Raw genomic sequence first — 10,037 nt, forward strand, 5'->3', positions numbered from 1 at the left:
TAGAAAATCGCTTAAGGGGGCTAATAATATTGATCTTCTGTTATTCTATCTGAAATAAAACAAATAAGACTTTCTACAGAAGGAAGACAATATTTTTGGAAATATTGTGAAAATATCCTTGCTCTTTTAAACATCTTTTAGGAAAATTTCACAGAAGGGCTAACTGTTTGAACTTTAACTATATATGGTTGTTATTAAAATTGTTTTTCCTACATTTAAATGTGAAGCTGTGTCAGGTTTGTATCCTAGATACCTAGCCTGCAATTAAAAGTTACATATTTCCCCATAAGAACTCAGAATGTATGATCAAAAATGTAAAAAAGCAATTGATCTAAACTGTGCTGTTCACGAGAAACATCAGAGAGAGCTGATACTCAATAGACTCAATTACTGCTCTCCAGCTGCAGAATGAAAGCACAACCTTTGAGCTTCTACAGAAAAGAAACCAGCTTCTTCTTAATCAGTGTTTTTGTCTTAAATGGCAGCTTAAAAACCCTAAACTGAGCAACAATATTGTGCTAATAAGACTTGTTTTCAGTTAATTTAATGACATGTTTTTCACTCATAAACTTGGGACTTGTGCTAAATAAACTTATTTCAAGTTATATTCAAGTCCTAATATGCTTTATTGGATTTTGCATATATAATTTAACTGAAAACAATACTAGATTGCTGATTACAACACTGTTTTGTGCACAAACACAATATTGTTAGATTAAATTGTAAAACAAGAACAATTTAAATTAAAACTAACAATCTGACAGTGGGCTAAGTAAAATAATACAGACTCAATGTTTTCAAAATTTTCAAAGATTATGTACTGTAAGTGTTTCATCTGAAGAAAAACATTGATTAATTACATACATTTTAAGTTTTATTTGGCTCTCGTACTAAAGGAAAGTTTTTTATTTATTTTTATAGATGGATACATTCATGCATAATTTTCCTGATTATACACAATATTTTATTCTGCTATTCTGTTGTTGTTTTTTTCTGTCTGTTCACAGTATTTTCTGAATTATGGAGTGATAAAAAGATTCACAAAAATACCCTCTATAAAACCTTTTCCTCTAATGTGTCAAAAAATTAAATAAATAAAAGAAGACTTTTGAATCTGATCCAATATTCAGATTTTTGAGCTAGAAATGAATACAAATTAGTGCATACTAAATTAAATAAAGCCTCATTTGCACATTTAAACATATTTAGAAAACTTGTAACACAAAAAAGTTGCACATCTGAATATAATCAATCAAGTATGAGAAGTAAGAGAAGAGAAATATGATAGTAATAATTAGTTACTTTTTTAAAGTCCCTTTATTATTTGGTGTCGCCACAGTGGAATGAACCGCCAACTTATCCAGCATACGCACCGGATGCCCTTCCACATTATTATTTAATAATAATAACAGCAGCAACAACAACAATAATAGTAACAATAATAATAACAAAAATACAATGACATAAATAATAATATTAATAATAACAACAACAACAATAAATAATAATATTAAAAACAACAACAATAATAGTAATAATAATAGTAACGATAATAATATTAATAATAATAAAAATAATAATAATAATAATAACAAAACTTAGAACAACATTAAAAATACGTAGTAACAACATATATTATATATATAATATATATAATTATATATATATATAATTATATATATATATATATATATATATATATATATATATATATATATATATATATATAATATTAATAGTAACAAAAAATATGAAAACATCAATAATGATGATGATAATAATAATAATAATAATAATAATAATAATATTAATAATAAAAGTAATATGAAAAACAACATTAATATTAACAAATAATAGTGACACATTAACAAAAACAACAACCACAACAATAATAATAACAACAATAACAACCACAACAACAACAATAATAATAATAATAATTGTAATATGACAAAATAAAAAAAATATATATTAATAATAATAGTAACAACAACAATAATAATATTAACTACATTAATAGCCGTCTTTCGGATGAGACGTTAAACCGAGGTCCTGACTCTCTGTGGTTGTTAAAAATCCCAGGATGTCTTTCAAAAAAGAGCAGGGGTTTAACCTGATCAAATTTGCCAACTGGCCTCTGTCCATCATGGCCTCCTAGCCTTCCCCATATATCATAATTGGCTTCATCACTCTGACTCCTCTCCACCAATCAGCTGGTGTGGTGTGCGGTCTGGCATTGCGTCATCCAGGTGGATGCCTCACACTGGTGGTGGATGAGGAGATTCCCTGCTGTGTGTAAAGTGCTTTGAGTGCCCAGAAAAGCGCTATATAAATGTAAGGAATTATAATAATAATAAAACAAAACAACAACAACAACGATAATAATAATATAGAATATAAAAATGAATAGAGACAAAAATAATATTTAAAACAGCAACAACAAAAATAATCATAATAGTAATAACAGCAACAATAAAAAAATAAAATTATAGTAACAAAACAACAACAACTAACAATTAATAATGAAAATATTAATAGTTACAACAAAATAAAAAAGAAATAATATTAAAACAATATTAATAGTAACAATAACAACAACAACAACAATAATAATAACAAAAAACAAACATTATTAATAATACTTTATAATATTTACAAAAATAATAATAAAAACTGCAACAATAATATTAATAATAATAATAGTAACACTAACAATAATAATAATAACAACAACAACAACAACAACAATAATAATGAATGTAACAGCGATAATAGTAAAAACAATAACTACAACAATAATAACAAAATAACTTATTATTATTATTTCATTATTACTATTTTATTATTATATTATTATTATTATTATTATTACCATTATTATTATTACCATTATTATTATTACCAAACTGCATTACACCACCACAAAGTGTCCTATAGCTGAATTTACTGCATAGAAGCATATTCATTATCACATCATCTCCAGTCACACATCATTGAGTTTCTCCTCATAGGTGGAGCGCGGAGCAGAAGAGCAGCGGGAAGGAAGGTTTATCGAAAGCAACAAAACGGTGCTGCATGTGTTGTCATTGCCTTCAGGCCCTGCTGACGCTTTCTTTGAAGAAGCTAATAATGCGAGTTCTTGTTTGGTCATGCAGCAGCTGTGTTGGAGTTGGCAGGTGGTTAAACGGGTGACCAGAGGACTGGATGGCGTCTTTTGGCAGGACTGCGGGGTTAGCAGAAGGCCAGAGCTGAGTTTTCTCTCTTTCAAACACACACTGATTTGAGCTGGACGCTTTTAGTCATGTTCTTCATTTAGTGCTCCCTACTGTACACATTCCCTCACAAACAAACACAAACACACACTTTAAAAAAATGCACTTTCCACCAATTTACATCAATGTTCCCTGGAAGCTGATAAAAATTTGTCTTTTTTTCTGTCTGAGAGCAAAGTAAATGTGCTTCCAAACAGCATTGTGAACTTTTATCTTTATTATAGGTGGATTTTGGTACACTCTGAGATTTATTTTGACTTGTTTTAAGTGTAAAGATAATTATGAGGGAAAAAAGGCAAAAATTAATGTAAAGATTTGCTACTGTTAAATGTTTTTTCATTATTTTTAATGAATATTTAGCTAAATATTTTAAGTTTATGATTAGTTTTGTTGACATTTGACATGGGCATCACAATTACACAGACAAACCAACTGCATTTGTTTAAGTGTTTTAGCAGACTTGGTAATTCTCAATACATGTCCAAGGAAGGCTTAGCATAAAATAAAATAAAAATAAATAAATAAACATACACAGCATTATAAATAAAGCATAAGCAAACACTGCATGTTCAAACAAGCTATTAGAAGACTGTTTATATAAACACTGCTGTTTTGATTTTAAAACAGTGTACTCTTTTTAAGTACACTACTAAAACATTTACATTATTTTCTAATTAGGTAAATCAGAAAAGGTAAATCCAACCCAGACTCATTCTGAAAACGTACCACTATATACACTTTTTTACAGTGCCAAATATGTCTCAGGAGGTATGTTTTTTCTTTTTGCAGTTTTTGTTTTCGCAAATCCACCAGAGGCCACTGTGTTTTTCAGATCCCAAATTTCTCTTGCTAGTGCCATTAGCACATGCTGTTCTCGCGTAAATCCACCAGAGGCCGCTGTCAACTGACTGGCTGAGCGATCGACTGACCCACCTTCCTCCTTCTCTAAACCCAACTAATAGTGTAATAGAACTGATTGACCTGCCCACCCACCTCCTTAAACCCAACATACAGTTTTAAAAAGCAATCCAGAAAAAAAGTCCTTGTCTGATTTTTTATTACGTTTTCAGATTTTACCACATTCTCACCCTCTTATTTACTTGTTTATTTTATTTTTTGGCTTTTGTTTTTGTCTTACCTGCTTTATAAAACTATTTTTCACCGGACTCAAACTCCACCATCATGGTCACCTCCTCTCTGCATCTCAAGTCCACCAACGTACATGGTGAGCTACTGGACAAGCTGGTAACAGCAGGAAAGCCTTCCATACAGAGATATGCGGTCAGCTTGTAAGCGCAAAAAGTCATACCACCCCATAGCGTTCGTCTTTAAAGACAAAATGCAGCCATATGTTCCTCTGGCTACTTAATGTGTGATCTCCAGAAATGTACAGTTAAAACCAAGTTTACATAGACTCTAAAAAAAGAAACATAACCGTTTTTCAAACAATGTCTGATGGTAAATCATACTAAACGTTTACTATTTTACATTCACTAGGATTACCAAAATGATTTACATTTGTTAAATGCCAGAACAAGGAGTATAACTTTGGTCAAATGTTTTGGGTTTCCTTCCAAAAGCTTCTTACAATAGTTTGAAGTAATTTTGGCCCATTCCTCCTGATGGAATTGGTGTAACTGCCTACAAATTTTCCATAGGATTGAGGTCAGGGCTTTGTGATGGCCACTCCTTCACTCTGTTGTCCTTAAAGCACATTTTAACTAATTGAGCAGTATGCTTAGGGTCACTGTCTGTTTGGAAGACCCATTTGTGGCAAAGTTTTAATTTCCTGGCTGATGTCTTGAGATGTTTCTTCAGTATTTGTACATAATGTTCTTTCTTCATGATGTCATCTATGCTGTGAAGTTGACCCGTCCCTTCCTGAGCAAAACAGCCCCACAATGTGCTGCTGCCCCCATACTTCACAGTTGGGATGGTGTTGCTTGTAAGCTTTCCCCTTTAGTCCTCCAAATGTAACACTGGTCTTTATGGACAAACAGTTCAATCTTAGTTCCATCAGACCACAGAACATGTCTCCAAAATGATAATTTTTCCCAGTGTAATTTAGCTAATTGTAATCTGGCTTTTTATTGATTCTGGCTTGTTGATTTTCCCATGTTGTCACAGAAGGAAGCCGTGTGTTTGAGGTTATCCTTAAACACTATTCTACAGTTGGGCCTCCAATTGCCTCACATTTTGTCAATAAGCCAATCAGAAACTTCCAAAATCTTTACACCATCATCTGAGCTTTTTCTGAGGTATCTTATTGTGTGTAAACTTGACTTTCAAGAAAAGTTATAACAATTTCTCAAAAAATATCTCTCTCATTATTCTGCCATTAAGCAAGAGAAACAAATTTGATAATCCTAACTTACCTAAAAGAGAAAAAGTTTAGTCACATTAACATCTGACTTTTTTTAAATGGTTATGTGCCTTTTTATACAGTGTGTGTAAACTTCTGGTTTCAACTGTATATAGGGCTACATTTTCAGAATAAGCCTATGTTGGGTAAACCATAACAGATCAACAGGTAAAAATATTATCATTTAAATGAGTTCATTTAAACTTTAATTGTCAAATAAATGTTGTAAATCTATTTGGAAATTTTTGTATTTTTAGTTTTTTGCCCAAACTTTGTCTGTTATTAAGGTAGGTTTATTTATGTATTTTATTATTTTTTTACTATGTCCACTACATACTGGATCTGATTGAGTATGTAATCATTCTACAGACGGCAATGAGAACATAAACTTTTCCACGTTCGACACACCAAACACGTTATGTCTTTCATGTCATTCGCACTGCCCAGTTTGAAATTTAATTTGTATGTAATCTACTTGTATGAATATATACATTTGCATTCAGTGTGAATCCTATATGCTTTTGCTGGCCACATAAAATTATATGGCGGGTAAGGGCGTATGGTGCGACGCAGCCTTTGTGCCTTTGAGCCTTTTGTGGGTCACACCGATCACTCGATGCTAAAGTATAAACCATCCTTTAGATTGAGTTTGACACAAGGGCTGTAAAGCGACTAAATTACATCTACAGTAGGCGATCAGTTTCAACTTGAACCTTGCTTACCCCTGACCTCTTTTTTTATGTCATTTAAAGTGCACACTTTCTGCTTTCTTTAACCCAGTGTCCTGTCTGCAACACTTTTGATGTGGAGATCAAAATGGCGCACGGATCTGTGGTTGAAAGCAAGTGTGGTTCGTCCTGACATGGAAGAGCCTCAGATCGCAGCGTGAAGCACTGTAAGGAAACAAAGACCATTCAGTTTCTCTCTCTTTCTTTCCATCTTCCCTTCACCCATTTGTTATGCATTTGTCTGAGCTCGCGTTAGCCAAACATCCGTGGCGTTTGTGTCCCGCTGCTAACAGCACAAAGACACATGTCCCGTATCTTGATATATTCAGCTGTTTACTCATTCACACTGCGCGCTGGCTTTTATCCTGCTCGCTAAAGGAAGCCATTGTGGTGAAGTGGCATTAAAAGGCTTACAGTTATAAAGTAGCTTGTGCTTCTGCACTCTTCCGCACATGAGCTGGTCAGGATGCCACACGCTCAGCCATTAAGCTTATTAACCAACTCACAGTTGCTTTTTTGCTAAGTCAACTTACAAGCATGGATACGTTTGGAAAGGCAGGCTGGGAGAAAGAAAACTGGGAAAACCTGTGATTGATGTTTGGTTGGGTTTGGGAGCGACTAAAAGGGATGCTAATGTTTATTTGGTATCTAAGTCTGGAATCTAAGTTTTTCACATGTTGGTTTACAGCAAAGTGAACTGAAGTGCTATAATCCAATGAAATTATGGGGTCATTGATTTTTTTTGTTACTTATTAATAGAAAAAAATGCTGTTCATATATAGAATTAGATAAATACATTTCACATATTGTCATTTAATTTTTAGGCTAAACACTATTAATGTAATTTTAAATATCCAAATTAAATATTTTATATTCGCCCCAAAAATACCTAAAAACTGATTTATCTGACCACAGTCCATGTTTCTACTGTATGATGGTCCATCCCAGATGCCTCAGAGCCCAGAGAAGCTTCTGGACACTGTTAACATAGGGCTTCCTTTCGGCAATGTTGCCAAAATGCTGCATGTTCTCCCCTTGTTGGCGTGCTCCTGTTTCCCCCACAAGTCCAAAGACATGCACAATATATAGATGAACTGAATAAACTAAACTAGTGTATGTGTGTGAATGAGTGCGTATGGATGTTTCCCAGTACTGGGTTGCAGCTGGAAGGGCATTCGCTGTGTAAAACATATGCTGGATAAGTTGGCGGTTCATTCCGCTGTGGCGACCCCAGATGTATAAACGGACTAAGCTGAAGGAAAATTAATAAATAAATGAAATATTATCAATTGTGTGTTCCAATTATATTATACAATTATTAAAAAAATAAAAAATATTGTTTTTAATATCTTATAGTAATAATAATAATAATAAGTTAAATACTAATATAAATAAATATATTAATAATTTACTTATTCATATTATTGTTGCTTTAACTTATTGGGTCTTACCGTGTAGTTCATTAATTTGTTGTTACACCGCAACATGGCCAATTTAAAATAAAGTAAAATCCAACTTCTTTATTATTAGTTTCCTGCAGCACTTTTTTCAAAAGAGCAGTTTCGACTGTAGTTGAACTAGTTTAAATCACGACTGTAGCTTGTATCTTGAGAAGCACCACTTTGAAAGAGTCTCCCCCATGCAGCACTGCATTCTGGGATGTTATGCATAGTTTTCAGGTCTTCTGTTGTCTTCTTGACAGAGACAGATGATTCATACTGCACTTGGAAATCTCCTCTGGCGAAGTAGATGCCACCAGCATGTACATCACATGAGTTTCTCCCGCTGACTTTAAGAATATGGCAGCTCCTCAAATTCTCGCACTTTCCAGTTGGGATGTTCAAGACGCATGGACTGCTACGCTTCTGAAGTTTTGGGGACAAATGTCAGGTAATGAGAATCGACTGAAATATGAAAACGGTTCAGGATGGATGCCGGACCGCCTGCTCTGTCTCTTTCACTGTTGTTGCAATATCTCAGGCAAATGGAGGGGCCGTCTTTTTAATCTGACCTTGTGCAGTGGTCTGTGTTGGTTACGGCCACCGCTGAGAAAAATTTACATTAATGACAGACACGTCAATTTGAGTAGGATTTTGTGAAGTCCCGTCTTATCAAATCACACCATGGAGTACAAGGTGATGGTTCACAGGTTGCTTCAATTTATCGAGCTTTTAAAATGAAGAGAAAAGCATCTGATTAGCATTCAAGCACTTCACAATTTTGTCTCTAAGCTTGAATGTATAAAAAGTAATCCACAATACTAATTTATTACTACTTTTACTACTACTACTAATGATTATTATTATATTAATTATTAATAATAATAAATAATAGCAAGCAACACGGTGGATCAGTGAGTAGCACTGTTGCCTCAAGGCAAGAGGGTCACTGGTTCGAGCCTCGGCTGGGTCAGTTGGCATTTCTGTGTGGAGTTTGCATGTTCTCTCCAGTGTCCCCCACAGTCCAAAGACATGCTCTATAGGTGAACTGAATAGACTAAATTGTCTGTAGTGTGTGAGTGTGGATGGATGTTTCCCAGTACTGTGGTTGCTGCTGGAAGGGCGCTGTGTAAAAAATTATGCTGGATAAATTGGCGGCTCATTCCGCTGTGGGGACCCTTCATAAATAAAGGGACTAAGCCGAAGGATTATTTATTTACTTGTTTGGTTTTTTATTGTTTATTTATTTTTGTTTGTTTGTTTATTTGAATCTTTATTTATTTTTATTTATGTGTTTACTTTTATTTGTTTATTATTCATTTATTTTTTGTTTGTTTATTTATTTATTTGATTATCTCTTTTATTTATTTACTTGTTTTTTTATTTGTTTATTATTTATTTATTTTTTGTTTGTTTATTTATTTATTAGATTTTTTACATTTTTATTTATTTATTTAATTGTTTGGTTTTTATTTATTTTTGTTTGTTTGTTTGTTTATTAGTTTATTTATATTTAAATATATATTTATTTATTTACTTGTTTGGTTTTTATTGTTTATTTATTTTTGTTTATTTATTTGATTATTTATTTTAGTTTTTTTATTTACTTATTTTTTCCTTGTTGTTTATTTATTCATTTATAGTTTGTTTGTTTATTTGATTTTGATAATTTCAATTATTATTATTATTATTTTTTATTTATTTATTTATTGTTTGTTTGTTTGTTTATTAGATTTTTAAAATTTGTTTATTTACTTGCTTGGTTTTTAATTGTTTATTTTTTTGTCAGTTTATTTAATTATTTATAATTATTTATTTATTTATTTACTTGTTTTTTATTTATTTAGTTTGTGAAACCGCAAAAAATATTTGTAATTACTAGTTAAGATTGAACTGAAATTCATTGAATTAACTGTCATTTGCCTGTGAGTCTATAAATACAATTTAAAGTTTGTTGTTGCTAAAAAATAATAAACTACACTTTCAACACCCACAAATATTTATTGAAATAGTCTATTGGTGTTTCCCACTGAAAAGTGTTAATGTCACATACCTTCTTAATTCATTTGGTTAGGTTTGTAGTATTTCAGTATATTCAGCTGTTTTTGTTTGGACATTATTTTACAGTATGTGTACTTCTTTGTGTTGTTGATGCTTTTTTGTGTCTCAGACGATAATAGAGAAAGAGAGAGCTTTAATAACACTTTAATTTTAGTAATTTCTTACATTACTGTTT

The 10,037-nt window shown here is 32.1% G+C and overlaps 1 long non-coding RNA gene across 1 annotated transcript in view; it reads left to right on the forward strand.

Annotated features, from left to right (window-relative positions):
- Positions 1-4,490: 4,490 nt before the first annotated feature.
- Positions 4,491-10,037, forward strand: part of LOC141380658 (uncharacterized) — a 6,426-nt gene continuing 879 nt past the window's right edge. Inside the window, exons 1-2 of the long non-coding RNA XR_012399043.1 lie at positions 4,491-6,529; positions 8,065-8,252. This is a non-coding gene — a long non-coding RNA (uncharacterized lncRNA). The remainder of the gene's footprint in view (positions 6,530-8,064; positions 8,253-10,037) is intronic.

The sequence above is a fragment of the Danio rerio genome, chromosome 23 (assembly GCF_049306965.1).
Source record: "Danio rerio strain Tuebingen ecotype United States chromosome 23, GRCz12tu, whole genome shotgun sequence".
NCBI lineage: Eukaryota > Metazoa > Chordata > Actinopteri > Cypriniformes > Danionidae > Danio > Danio rerio.